The sequence below is a fragment of the Halichoerus grypus genome, chromosome 1 (genome assembly GCF_964656455.1).
Source record: "Halichoerus grypus chromosome 1, mHalGry1.hap1.1, whole genome shotgun sequence".
Lineage (NCBI taxonomy): Eukaryota > Metazoa > Chordata > Mammalia > Carnivora > Phocidae > Halichoerus > Halichoerus grypus.
The window spans coordinates 144,138,284-144,150,943 of NC_135712.1; the positions used below are offsets into that span (position 1 = coordinate 144,138,284).

A 12,660-nucleotide genomic window follows, 5' to 3' on the forward strand; every position below is an offset into this window, starting at 1 on the left:
GAAGTTGATTTTTTTAAATTGAGGTATAAAATACATACAGGGAGGGGTACCTGGGTGGTTCAGTTGGTTAAGTGTCTGCCTTCGGCTCAGGTCATGATCCCAGGGTCCTGGGATCGAGTCCCGTGTCGGGCTCCCTGCTCAGCAGTGAGCCTGCTTCTCCCTCTGCCTCTCCCCCTGCTTGTGCTCTCTCTCTCTTTCTCTTTTAATTTTTAATTTTTTAAAAATAAGCTCTATGCCCAATGTGGGGCTTGAACTCACAACCCTGAGATCAAGAGTCACATGCTCCACTGACTAAGCCAGCCAGGCATCCCCATAATGAAGACTCAGGTTATTTTTACTTGCAGTTTCCTCTACCTGGACTACTTTGCCTCCAGATTTTTGCAAGGCTGGCTCTCTCACCATTCAAGACTCAGCTGTGAGGTGGAGGCTTAAGGGGGCAGGCTGGGGGCTGGAACACTTGGGAGCTGGCTAGTTACCCCTCTCTCTTCTTGTAGTTTTAGGGCCTCTCTATGTGGTTCCTTTCTGTGTGCTAGTTTGAGTTTCCTCACAGCATGGCAATTGCAGGGCAGCTGGACTGTTTTCTATGGCAACGAAAGTTTCAAGAGAGTATTCCAGCAAACAGGAGAAATTTGATCACCTTTTATGAACTAGCCTTGGAAATCACAAGCATTGCTTCTACTGTGTTCTACTGGTTACAAGTAACTCACCAAACCACCCAGATTTAAAGGTAAGGAAAATATGCTCTACTTCTTGATAAGTGAATGGTAAGATTCTAGATGAACATGTGGGATGGAAGATACCATTGTGGCCAATTTTTGGAAAATATATTCAACCATACTGTCCTATACTCTATGTGGTTTTCTCCATAGTACTTTTTATTGTTGGATATTATTTCTTTGCTTTTGATTGGCCATCTCCCTTTACTAGAATATGTGCCATAAAAGGGCAGGAACCCTCTCTTTATTATTCTCTTCCCTGTCACCAGTACCTGAATGGTGTTAGTACATAGTAGGTATTCAATGCATTTGTTCAATAAAATAATAAGACTTTGGTAACAGGGAACCTATAGATGCCTCAGGTTAATAAACCAAGTAATGGAAGTATAAGCATATTATTTAAGGATGTGAACCTAACCACTCAAAGAACTAAAACTAGAAATAGTTAAAGGGGTTGCCTGTGGGGTGCAAGATGGGGAGAAGTAGGGGATGGATAGTTAAGTGCTTTTCTGTGGCAGTTGAGGGGGGGATTTTTAAAATTCATGTACTTTTATCTCTTTGATATTAAGATTTTGAAAAAATTAAGTTGAAAACAATCATTGTAGGGAATATGGAAGAACTGGAAGAGAGCAAAAAGCTAACTTATTAAGGCTTTTTTTGTGATACCACCACCCAGAGAAAGCTGCTATGAACATTTTGGTCTATAACCTTCTTGTTGAAAACAGGCGGTTCTGGATCTTGCCTTTTTATTTTCCTTGCATTAATTCTATTGTGAGGATTGCTCTGGGGCAGAAATGCTGCCTGGCAAAGGTATGTGACCTGAAGATTCTGTTACTTCTTGTTTCCCCTACTTAGGGGTCTACATAATTATGCCCTTTTTGTCTTTTTTCTTTCCACCCTGGCAATTGTGTTGTACCCACTCTTTCCCAGCCCATCTTTCTCTCTTGTTCAAGGACTTCATAAGTTCATCACTGTCTCTTTCTCCTCAGCCACAGGGCAGAGGTGTGTCTTGGTTACCTATTGCTACATAACAAACTACTCAAAACTTAGTGACTTAAAATAACCACCATTTTGGGGGCGCCTGTGTGGCTCAGTCGTTAAGCATCTGCCTTTGGCTTGGGTCATGATCCCGGGGTCCTGGGATCGAGCACTGCATCGGGCTCCCTGCTCTGCGGGAAGCCTGCTTCTCCCTCTCCCACTCCCCCTGCTTGTGTTCCCTCTCTCGCTGTGTCTCTCTCTGTCAAATAAATAAATAAAATCTTCTAAAAAATAAATAACCACCATTTTTATCATTTTGCACAGTTCTATTGATCAGGAATTTGAACAAAGCAAAGCCCTGTCATCTCTGTTCCACATGATGTCTGCTGGGGCATAGTGTCCATCATGTCTGATGCCTCCACTAGGATCACTGTCAAGGGTGGGGGGTGAGTGCTGATGGGAATGGTTTAATTGGGATCATATGTCTGGGGTTTCACCTTAACTCTGGCTGCTGGGTGCTTAGCTTCTCCATGTGGTGTCAGAGCTTTTCCCTCTCTGCGTGGTCTCTCAGGGGCACAGTCAGCCCTCTTGCATGGCAGCTCAGGGCTCCCAGGAACTTGGACCTAGAGCTCTACCTGCATTCTGTTGGCTGAAGCAAGTCACAGGCCCAATCCAGATTCAAAGGGAAGGGAGCACACAGGACATGAATACCAGAAGGCATGGGTCACTGGGGCCACCAGTGTAACAGATTACCACTGAGTCAGGTGGATGTGAGTTCAAATCCTGGCTGCTTGGCTTGCTAACCATATTTCCTTGGCCTGATTTCTTTCTTTCTTTTCTTTTTTTTTTAAGATTTTATTTATTTGACAGAGACACAGAGAAGAGAGGGAATATAAGCAGGGGGGAGTGGGAGAGGGAGAAGCAGGCTTCCTGCCGAACAGGGAGCCTGATGTGGGACTTGATCCCAGGACCCCGGGGTCATGACCTGAGCCGAAGGCAGACGCTTAACGACTGAGCCACCCAGGCGCCGCATTTCTTTCTTTCTTTTTTTAATTTTGAATATGAAAACATTTATTAAATTTAAACATTGACTGTAAAGTCAAGTGAGCATTACTTTTTAATCTTATAAACTGTAAAATAAATCAAGTCCAGTAGCTTCAAGTTGACACAAAAGACAGACTTCCCCACTCCCCTTTCCTAGGACTTATATTAATAAACATACAAAAATAAAATCAACATCATCATTATGCATTTTTTCTATTTTACCACTATGCTTTTTTTCTTAAAGAGGGAACAGTCTTTTTTTTTTTTTTTTTTAAGATTTTATTTATTTGAGAGAGAGAGAGAGTGAGAGAGAGAGCCCAAGAGGGGGTAGGGTCAGAGGGAGAAGCAGACTCCTTGCTGAGCAGGGAGCCCGACTCGGGACTCGATCCTGGGGACTCTGGGATCATGACCTGAGCCAAAGGCAGTTGCTTAACCAACTGAGCCACCCAGGCACCCGGCCACTATGTTTTTTTTTAGCATTAGCCCCTCTCTTGGATTTTGAAATATAGAGGCATTGATAACAAATTTCAAATGATACACACACACACACACACACACACACACACACACATACAATACTAGGTATGAAAACATTTCCATGGTTAAAGGGCTCTTGATATTTACCACTCAACAATTTCTCAGGCTACCTTTAAAAAGGCTTTTAGGTTAACTATTGTAAACCCAAACACTACAGTCCTGTCCCATCCAATTCAGGATCCAGGAAACAGATCAATATTTGAGCTACAGGCAGTTGAATCTATAAACAAACCTTCCAAAGGAGCTTAATATGAGCAAGTACAATTCTCAAAATTAATCACCTAACATTGTATTTATTTATTTATTTGTTTGTTTATTTATTTATTTTGAAATATAGTTTTGACACACAATGTTACATTCATTTCAGGTGTATGACATAGTGATTTGAGAACTCGATGTTATCCTGTGCTCGCCACACATGTAGCTCCCCATCTGTCACCATACAGCACTATTACAATACCGTTGACTATATTCCCTATCCTGTATCTTTTATCCTTGTGACTTATTCCTTTATAACTGGAAGCCTGTATCTCCCACTCCCCTCACCCCTTTTTGCCCATCTTCCCACCTACCTCCCCTCTAGCAAATACCAGTTTGTTTTCTCTGTTTATAGTGTGTTTCTGCTTTGTTTGTTCATTTGCTTTTTTTTTTTTTTCAGATTCCCCATGGAAGTGAAATCATATGGTATTTGTCTTTCTCTATCTGACTTATTTCACTTAGGTCCATCCATGTTGTCGCAAATGGCAAGATTTCATTCTTTTTTTTTTTTAAGATTTTATTTATTTATTTGACAGAGAGAGACACAGCGAGAGAAGGAACACAAGCAAGGGGAGTGGGAGAGGGAGAAGCAGGCTTCCCGCGGAGCAGGGAGCCCAATGCGGGGCTCGATCCCAGGACCCTGAGATCATGACCCGAGCCGAAGGCAGACGCTTAACGACTGAGCCACTCAGGCGCCCCAAGATTTCATTCTTTTTTATGACAGAGTACTATTCCTCTGTGTGTGTGTGTGTGTGTGTGTGTGTGTGTGTGTGTGTGTGTACCACATCTTTACCCATTCATCTGTGGATGGACACTTGGGTTGCTTCCATGTCTAGGCTGTTTTAAATAATGTTGCAATAAACATAAGGCTGCACATATCTTTTTGAATTAGTGCTTTCATTTTCTTTGGGTGAATACTCAATAGTGGAATTAGTGGATCATATGGTATTTCTATTTTTCAAGTTTTTGAGGAGTCTCCATACTGTTTTCCACAGTGGCTGCACCAATTTACATTCCCACCAACAAATCATGAAAGTTCCTTTTTCTCCACAACCTTACCAACACTTGTTATTTCTTGTCTTTTTGATACTAGCTATTCTGACAGGTGTAAGGTAATATCTCATGTGGTTTTGATTTGTATTTCTTTGATATGAGTGATGTTGAGCAGCTTTTCATGTGTCCATTAGCCATCTGTAGGTCTTCCTTGGAAAAATGTCTACCATTTGTTAATTGGATTATTTGTTTTTTGGGTGTTGGATTTATAAGTTCTTTATATATTTTGGATATTAACCCTTATCAGATATATCATTAGCAAATATCTTCTCCAATTCAGTAGGTTGCCTTTTCATTTTGTTTCTGATTTCCTTTGCTGTGCAAAAGCTTTTTATTTTAGTGTAGTCCCAATAGTTTATTTTGTTTTTGTTTCCCTTGCCTGAGGAGAGATATCTAGAAAAATATTGCTAAGATCCTTAGCCTAATTTCTTAATGTCTCTGAGCCACCATATCCTTCCTTATCAATAAAATAATTAGCATTTAATTCTACCTGGGCAGAATCATTCTATGCACTGAATAAGATAACCAACTATTGTGCTGGGTGCAATCATTGCTATGGTGTTTCATAGAAGGGACTTGAGCATTAGAAAGATGTGCAAACTGGTTGTGGGGTCGTTTTTGGCACCAAGGCTGCAGCACTCATAATGAACGTAATTCAGATTGCTCGTGACCACCAGTTACATATACTCGTGCCTGTGGGATTTGTCCTTGGATATTATCTAGACAGAAAGAATGCTGAAAAGCTAACTGCCTTCTGGAACAAGAGTGTGTTGTTTAAGAGGGAACTGAGACGCTGTGAAGGAGTCACCTGGAAGTAAAGGCCGTGACTGAATTCCAGAATGTTCACATTTTAAAAATTAGGAGAGAAATAAAAACACATTCATTATTTAAAAAAAAAAAAAGATGTGCAACTGTAAACCTAATGGACCCACAAGAAAATGAGCTCCTGGTAACCCGAAGACACCTTTGGGAGGGCTTTAGGTTTCCGAGGATCCAAGAGTTGGAGCTAATGGCATTTAAACCTCAAAAAAAAAAAAAAAGGTGATCTCAGTGAAAAAATAGATATTATTTTATGGTTCTAGGAGTGAAGAATTTCTTCTCTCTCTTCCATCTTGAGTTACCTTCTTTTATTTACCAACCTCTTCACTCTATTTCAAGTTAACTCTTTCTTTTTTTGTCTCTCTTACTAATTTCCTCTGCCTAGTAACCCTTTGTTCTATCCAAACCCTGGAGCCTCAAGAAGCCCTTCCCATTTGTTTGTTCATTTGCTTTGTTTTTCAGATTCTACATGTAAGTGAAATCGTACCGTATTTGTCTTTCTGTGTCTGACTTATTTCACTTAGGTCCACTCTCCTCTATAGAAGAGAAGTCCCTTTAAGCCTAGTCGCTATAACTGGTTACCACCCACGCTGCAGAAACAGAATTCATACCCTGCAGGAGGCCCCTAGAACAGGGACCTTCCTCCTGGCCTCCTGCCTTGTTGCTTTAACTGTGAGGCTCCTCCCTAAGGACTATTTGAGGCTCCCTTGTACTGAGGAGATTTGTGAGCAAATGACCTTTAACCCAGTGAGACTCTCCTCCTGCAATCCCCACTAATCTTCTTAGGTGTTAATATTTAGCATTACCTTGTACTACACAGGTGCCAGGGAATGCAGCTGTCCACAGCCTTATCAGCAAAACCTGCTGAAATGCTTCCCTTGCTTCTTTCCTGTGCTTGTCTGATGGAGATTTCTGCTATGGCAAGGGGTCAGTAGAAGTGACACCCCCTTTTCAGCGGAAGGAACACATTTCAAAAGTCAGAGGTTTAATGAAGGGCACGGAAACTGTTTCTCGGAGTTGCTCTTTGCCACAGAATAATTAGTCTGTTATTAAAGGCCTGTAATAAAGGTGCCAGTGAGGAAGGTGATCAGTTCTCTTCCCACTTTAGAGAGTGGATTCTGGCTTAGTAGGGCTGGGGTAGGGCCTGAGTTTCTGTATGTCTAAGATGCTTCCAGAAGATACTGAGCTGATAGGCTGGTCTGGAGACCACACTTAGCACGGAAATGCTACTTAAGTTGAAAGGAAGGAGGGGGACAGGCTATGGACATCTTTCTGCAGCTCAGAGGGGCAGGAAACAACTATGGGTTTTTCCAGGTATTTCCTCGCAGTAAAAAGCCTGGGCTTTTGGAACAGACAAAGCTCTATTCTGATCTTTGCTTTCCACCCACCAGGTGGTCATGGGCAAGTCATTTAGTCTCTCTGAGACTCAGTTTCCTCTTTGGAAAAACAGAGAGTGGAGGTAATACGTGCCTTACTGAGTTGTCCAGGAGACTCTGTGACACAATGTGTTTGATGGCCTAGCAGAATGCCTGGCACATGTAGGCCTTCCGTAAATGGTGTCATGTCTCACTGTTGCAAGGATGGAACCAAGATACCTGAACAAGAGCCTGCTGTCTTCAGCTTTTCTATATTCAAGGTGAGGACTTGGCTTTGTTTTCACGGGCCCAAAGTTAATAAACAGCAGTTTAGTGGGTGTGCTCCCATGTTCAGACAGTTTCTCTGCTTTGATGGATACACTTGAGTCACCCTAGGGCAAAGTGAAGTAATGCTTTGGAATCGTGATGAGAAGGCCTCTTTCTTATTAGCTGTCACACCCTCAGATGTTAAGGTATATTTCATAGACTTTTCTGTTACTAGGTTCATGTGACACCTTTGTCACAGATCTTTCTCAAGTGGCGGAAAATGAAAATATTTCATAGGTCCTATGGGTTCAAGTCCATTTTCTTGCCCTATACACACAAAAAGCATTTTCTTTGGGTCCATGTGCTCCATTCCTAAGTCTCTGGCTTGCACAGACTTCCTAGTTAAGCCAACAATACCTGCAAATCCTTTTAAAGTTCTGTTTGCTTGAACTTTCAAATCCCTTCAAACTAATGACAGACTGGGTCTGCTGACAAGCAAGAGGTAGAACTCAACTTTTTCCCTCTGTATATTTCTGCCTGTTTTTATGGCTGCTGTCGACACCCACATGTTGTCTGGCTGTTACTGATGATTCAGCAGAAGCCACCAGGAGCAAAACCAGTTGTTTTCTGCCTGAGAGCACCCTCTTGCTGGCCTGATTCTTTGGCAATGATGATGACAACAACCTGATTTCTGGAGGTGAGACTTCTGGTTTTCTCTCTCAAGATGCGAATAGCAACAGCATGGATGGTTAACTTGTTAACTTGTTAACTTATATTCCCAAATTTACTTCTCCTTCCTTGCAGGACTAGTTCATGTTAGCAGAGTGAAAAAGACTGTATCTTGAGCACAGTTGTTTTCTCTAAATTCCTAACCTGCAGTTGCTACAATTTCTAACTTCAGAGATGAAAATGGAGAAGCAGGAGGTATAGAATATAGAGTGAGCAAAGAAAGAAAATAAATGGAGTAAGGTTGAATAGTGACTTGGGGAAATCAGAGATAGGGCCCGCATGGTTTACTTCAGAGCAGTGAGTACATGTTCACCAACCTGATAGGGATTTCAGAGACCTCCTAAATTCAAGTTAAGATTTTTAACCTTAAAGCTTTTTAAAACTGATCAGCTTATTAACTATGTTATATTTAAGAAACAAAGGTAGGCCATGAGATAGGCTAACTCGTTGGAGGAAAACTTGACAAAGAAAAAGTACGAACACAAGCAGGAAGCATTTAAATTTTTTTTATTTTTAAATTTTTATTTATTTAAATTTTTATTTTTTTTTAAGATTTTATTTATTCATTTGAAAGAGCACAAGCAGGGGGAGTGGCAGAGGGAGAGGGAGAAGCAGGCTCTCTGCTGAGCAGGCAGCCCAACGTGGGGCTCGATCCCAGGACCCTGGGATCATGACCTGAGCCGAAGGCAGTGGCTTAACCAACTGAGCCACCCAGGCGCCTCTAAATTTGTTTTTTCCTCCAGAGATCACACACACTCAAGGGATATGGTGAAATTTTCCCATTTTCAAGCCTGTATATTTACATGTACATAAGGTGCTCTTCTCTTTCCTACAGAAATAATAATAAAATACATAACCAAACAGAGAACTGTGTGTGGAGGCAGCAAATATGTATTAGGTTGGTGCTTAATCCATGCTGGCACTATGCTAAGTGCTGGAGGCACTAAGTGCTGGATACACAAGACAAACAAGCAGTGCTCATTCCAGATGTTAATATAGGATATTAGGTAAGAGTTTTCTGGTTCCAAGAATCAAAAAGCTACCCTAGCAAAAATGTATTGGAAAGCTACTCCTGGAAGAGTTCAGCATTCAAGTCTTGGATAGGGCAAGACCAGGTGTTCATGGACCTTCCCCTTAGGGTGATGATGCCGTTACGGTGACTCAGCCCCAACAAATACCAACCCTTTGTCCCTCAGTTCAAGTTTCAAGTTTCTGGGGGAGAGAACCTGATTAGCCCAGCTTGGGTGAGGTGTCTATCCTTGGCCTGATCAATCATGGCCAGAATGGCGGGCTCATGTGGCTCAAACATGGCCAGGAGGACCTCCCCTATATATTAAGTCTATCTGAAAACTAGGAGATGTTACGAATGGAGCAGACACTCTGGTTAGTTTTTATGTTTTATAGCCCTCACACTTAAAGAGGCTCTGGGGTTGGTATTCAAAATACTTAACTACTGCTGTGGCCCAGGCAATGATTATGCAGAGCAAAAACAACAGGGTCCAGGAGGACCCCTGCTGGATCAAGCATTAACCCTGTAGTTACTAGATCATGGGGAGATGTGGGACATCCTATGGGAGGGGCTGGAGTGGCCTTGAAAAGGGGGATATTGGGGGAATTATCCTAGATGGTCAGGTGCCCTAGAGCAGACTTTGAGGTATGTATTCATGTAGAAGTGATTTATTAAGGAAATGTTTCCAGGGAAAGCCATTTAGAAAGTGAATGAAGCAGGACAGGGAAGGAGAGGAAGCCAAACAAGGATGCTGTATTAGTCAAGGTTTTCTAGAGACACAGAATCTATCATCTATCTATCTATCTATCTATCTATCTATCTATCTATCTATCTAGATCTATCTATCTATCTATTGATCTAGATATATCTATCTATAGATATATATCTGAAGTTAGAAACACAGTGAAGAGACACAGAATCAATATACATATCTGAAGTTAGAAATGTATTATAAGGAATTGGTTCACATGATTTTGGAGGCTGAAAAGTACCGTGATGTGTTGTCTGCAAGCTAGAGACTCAGAAAAGCCAGTGGTGTAGTTCTAGTCCATGTCTGAAGACCTGAGAACCAGGAGAACTAGCTGAGTGACAGTAGAAGGCCACAGTCACCTAAGGCATAAGTTTCCTTAACTATAAAATAAAATGTTTGAGGTAGATGATTTCACCTCCAATCTTCCATAAATACTTTCTCCCCTAATAACTAAGAATTGTCCTCATTGTGGCTAGACTGTACCTAGATTTTGAGAGTCAATGGTAAATAATACATGTAGTGGACACTTGGCTTTTTTTCTTTGTTTCTAGATGTTTATGTGCAATTTTTTCTTTTGTTTAAGGATAAAACATGTTATTGACTGTAAGATCAGAATCTGAAGCAATCGAATCTTACTTTCCTATTCACCGATCACTATTTGAAGGAATTCCCCCACGTGTGTGGTCTTGGTAGAAAATAAGGCAGCTTCCCAAAGCGCCCAGTCCCCCCTCCCCCATCAGGCCCAATACAGGCAGAGGGCCTGAACATTCTAGATCACCTGGGTACCCTCTCCTGAGTTTGGAATTTGGAGTCAGTGACACCTGGAGGTGTAGATGGTTTGGAGGTCATTTCTTGCAGGCAGCAGTGTTTACTGACTATACTCTTCTGCATATGGCCTCCACCTGGGTTCTTGATGTCTAGCCCCCTGGAGCCCCTGAGGCTGCACTTTTTCCATGCCTGGCCATGCAGACTTGATTCCCTGACACCCTCTCCTACATTCTTTTTCTTTTTAGTTAGTTTCCACTGTTTGCAGCCAAGAACCCTGAGAAAACACAACAGGCTCACATTATGAATCATATATTTCATAGCTCTGAAAGGCCTTAGGGAGCAGGCCACTGTAATGGCACACACAGTAGATTCTACTATATCACTCCTGTATCATGGAGGTCAAGAGTTGTTGACATGTCTCTCTCCTTCTCTAGAAGGGAAACACCTTGAAGGCTAGGACTATGGACTATTCCACTGGAGTGGACTCATATCTAGCAGAAACCCTTGCACAAATTAGGCTTTTAGTAATAAGAAAATGAGTAAAAGGTAGCATATCATAGTACAGACAAAAAGAAAATGGAAAATTAGTATGGAATTTTTTCTAAAACTCAATTCTGAGGGGTACCTGGTTGGCTCAGTTGTTAAGCATCTGCCTTCAGCTCAGGTCATGGTCCCAGGGTCCTGGGATGGAGCCCGCATCGGGCTCCCTGCTCAGCGGGAAGCCTGCTTCTCCCTCTCCCACTCCCCCTGCTTGTGTTCCCTCTCTTGCTGTGTCTCTCTCTGTCAAATAATAAATGAAATCTTAAAAAAAAAATAAAACTCAATTCTGAGATTTTATACGCACGTCCTTGAACAGACAACTGTGACATTGCAAGGATTTCTTTCAAATACTGACGAAACACTCTTCCATGTGCCTGTGTCTGTCTAGCTCTTTAACCAATAATAGTTTGTTTACCTTTGTGCAGGGACCCTGTTTCTAGGCATAAAGCTGAGTTTCCCAGGATAGTTGTTTTAGGTGATGTTTATGTGCAATTTTTTCTTTTGTTTCTTATGGATAAAACATGTTACTGACCATAAGATCAGAATCTGAAGCAACTAGAAATCAGTATCTTGAGTGGGCTCCCATTCATCCCTACTCTCACCAGGATCCAACAAAAGCATCCCAAACAGATGAAAACCTGTTAACACACAACTTTGAAGGCACACAACAAAGAAACTGTGAAAGAAAAAAAAAACACAACAGTAGAACATGTGTGCCAAGAAAGAGAGAGGTTTCTGCTTATACTTTTTTAAAATCACGAAGATAAATTTATTATGATCCCAAGATCTCTTGAATCAGAAATTCAGTACCTGATTATTCTATAAAATCAAAATGATAGCAATCTTGGAGAGACAGTTGCCTGGTAACTCAGACCAGAGGGTTGTCTTTAGATTCCTCTGGAATCATGTGTGTCTATTTTGGTTTTTCTGTTGAGCTCATTTCCTTCCCTATAATCCAAAACCCGAACAATTTTGGGGGAAAATTCCACTCATAAGAAAAACTTTTCCTCCAGGAGATATTTTTATTAGGGGGTACAGCTGTCTTCATACCATTGAATTCTTCTATTTTCAGGATTGAACATATAAGAAAAGAAATGGAAAAAATGCATCAACATATAAGAAAAGGAAAAATGTCAACTAGGGGAGGTTTCAGATTGGGGTGTATGTATATTTGGATGTTGAAAGCCAGACAATGGCTTTCTAAGACAAGAGACTAATTCAGCATCTCACATAGGATCAAAGTATAATTTACCCAGTTGAGAAATGCTTTGTTTACGCCTACCTCTTCATGAAGCCAGGAGAGTTGTCCAGGTAGGCTGTTCCTCACCAAGCTCAGAAGCCCTCTGTTTGTCCTCTTCTGAATCAGTGGTCCTGTCCCAGATCTGTTTTCACTCTGCACTTAGACAAAAGACAGTAATATAACTGCATTACTTATTATTCTTTTGGTGTTAGGCAAGAGAACCTGGGTGAGAGACTTTACACAAGAGGGAAATTGCTGGAAGGATTTGGAGCACTCACAAAAGGCTAGCCAAGTAGCTTGAAAATGGGCAGGAATCAAGGCTTTGGACACTAAAAGGCCCAGAAAGGTTGAGAAGGAGAAACAGGCTAGCAGAAGTCTGTAATGGAATAAATGAACCCCAAAGAACCATTCTATCTTTGTATTACTCACTTAAGATTCATAATCCCAGGACAGAATGTCAAATTGGCTGAATTTAGGTCACATGCCTGGGCCTGCTATACCAAAGCAGTGAGAGGAAGGGTTTAATGGAAGGGACCTTCACAGGCTTCTGCAGCTTCCATGACAGCAGAGCATGTACCCAGATTCGGTCACATCAA

At 41.6% G+C, this 12,660-nt stretch overlaps 1 long non-coding RNA gene and 1 pseudogene across 1 annotated transcript in view; both read left to right on the forward strand.

The window, feature by feature from the left end:
- The window catches only part of LOC118528095 (uncharacterized), a 37,441-nt gene extending 33,044 nt beyond the window's left edge, over positions 1-4,397 (forward strand). The window contains exons 4-6 of the long non-coding RNA XR_013448088.1: positions 565-727; positions 3,934-3,959; positions 4,070-4,397. This is a non-coding gene — a long non-coding RNA (uncharacterized LOC118528095). The remainder of the gene's footprint in view (positions 1-564; positions 728-3,933; positions 3,960-4,069) is intronic.
- A 784-nt stretch (positions 4,398-5,181) lies between these two features.
- On the forward strand, positions 5,182-5,539 carry LOC118528094 (NADH dehydrogenase [ubiquinone] 1 beta subcomplex subunit 1 pseudogene; annotated as a pseudogene).
- The last annotated feature ends 7,121 nt before the right edge of the window (positions 5,540-12,660 follow it).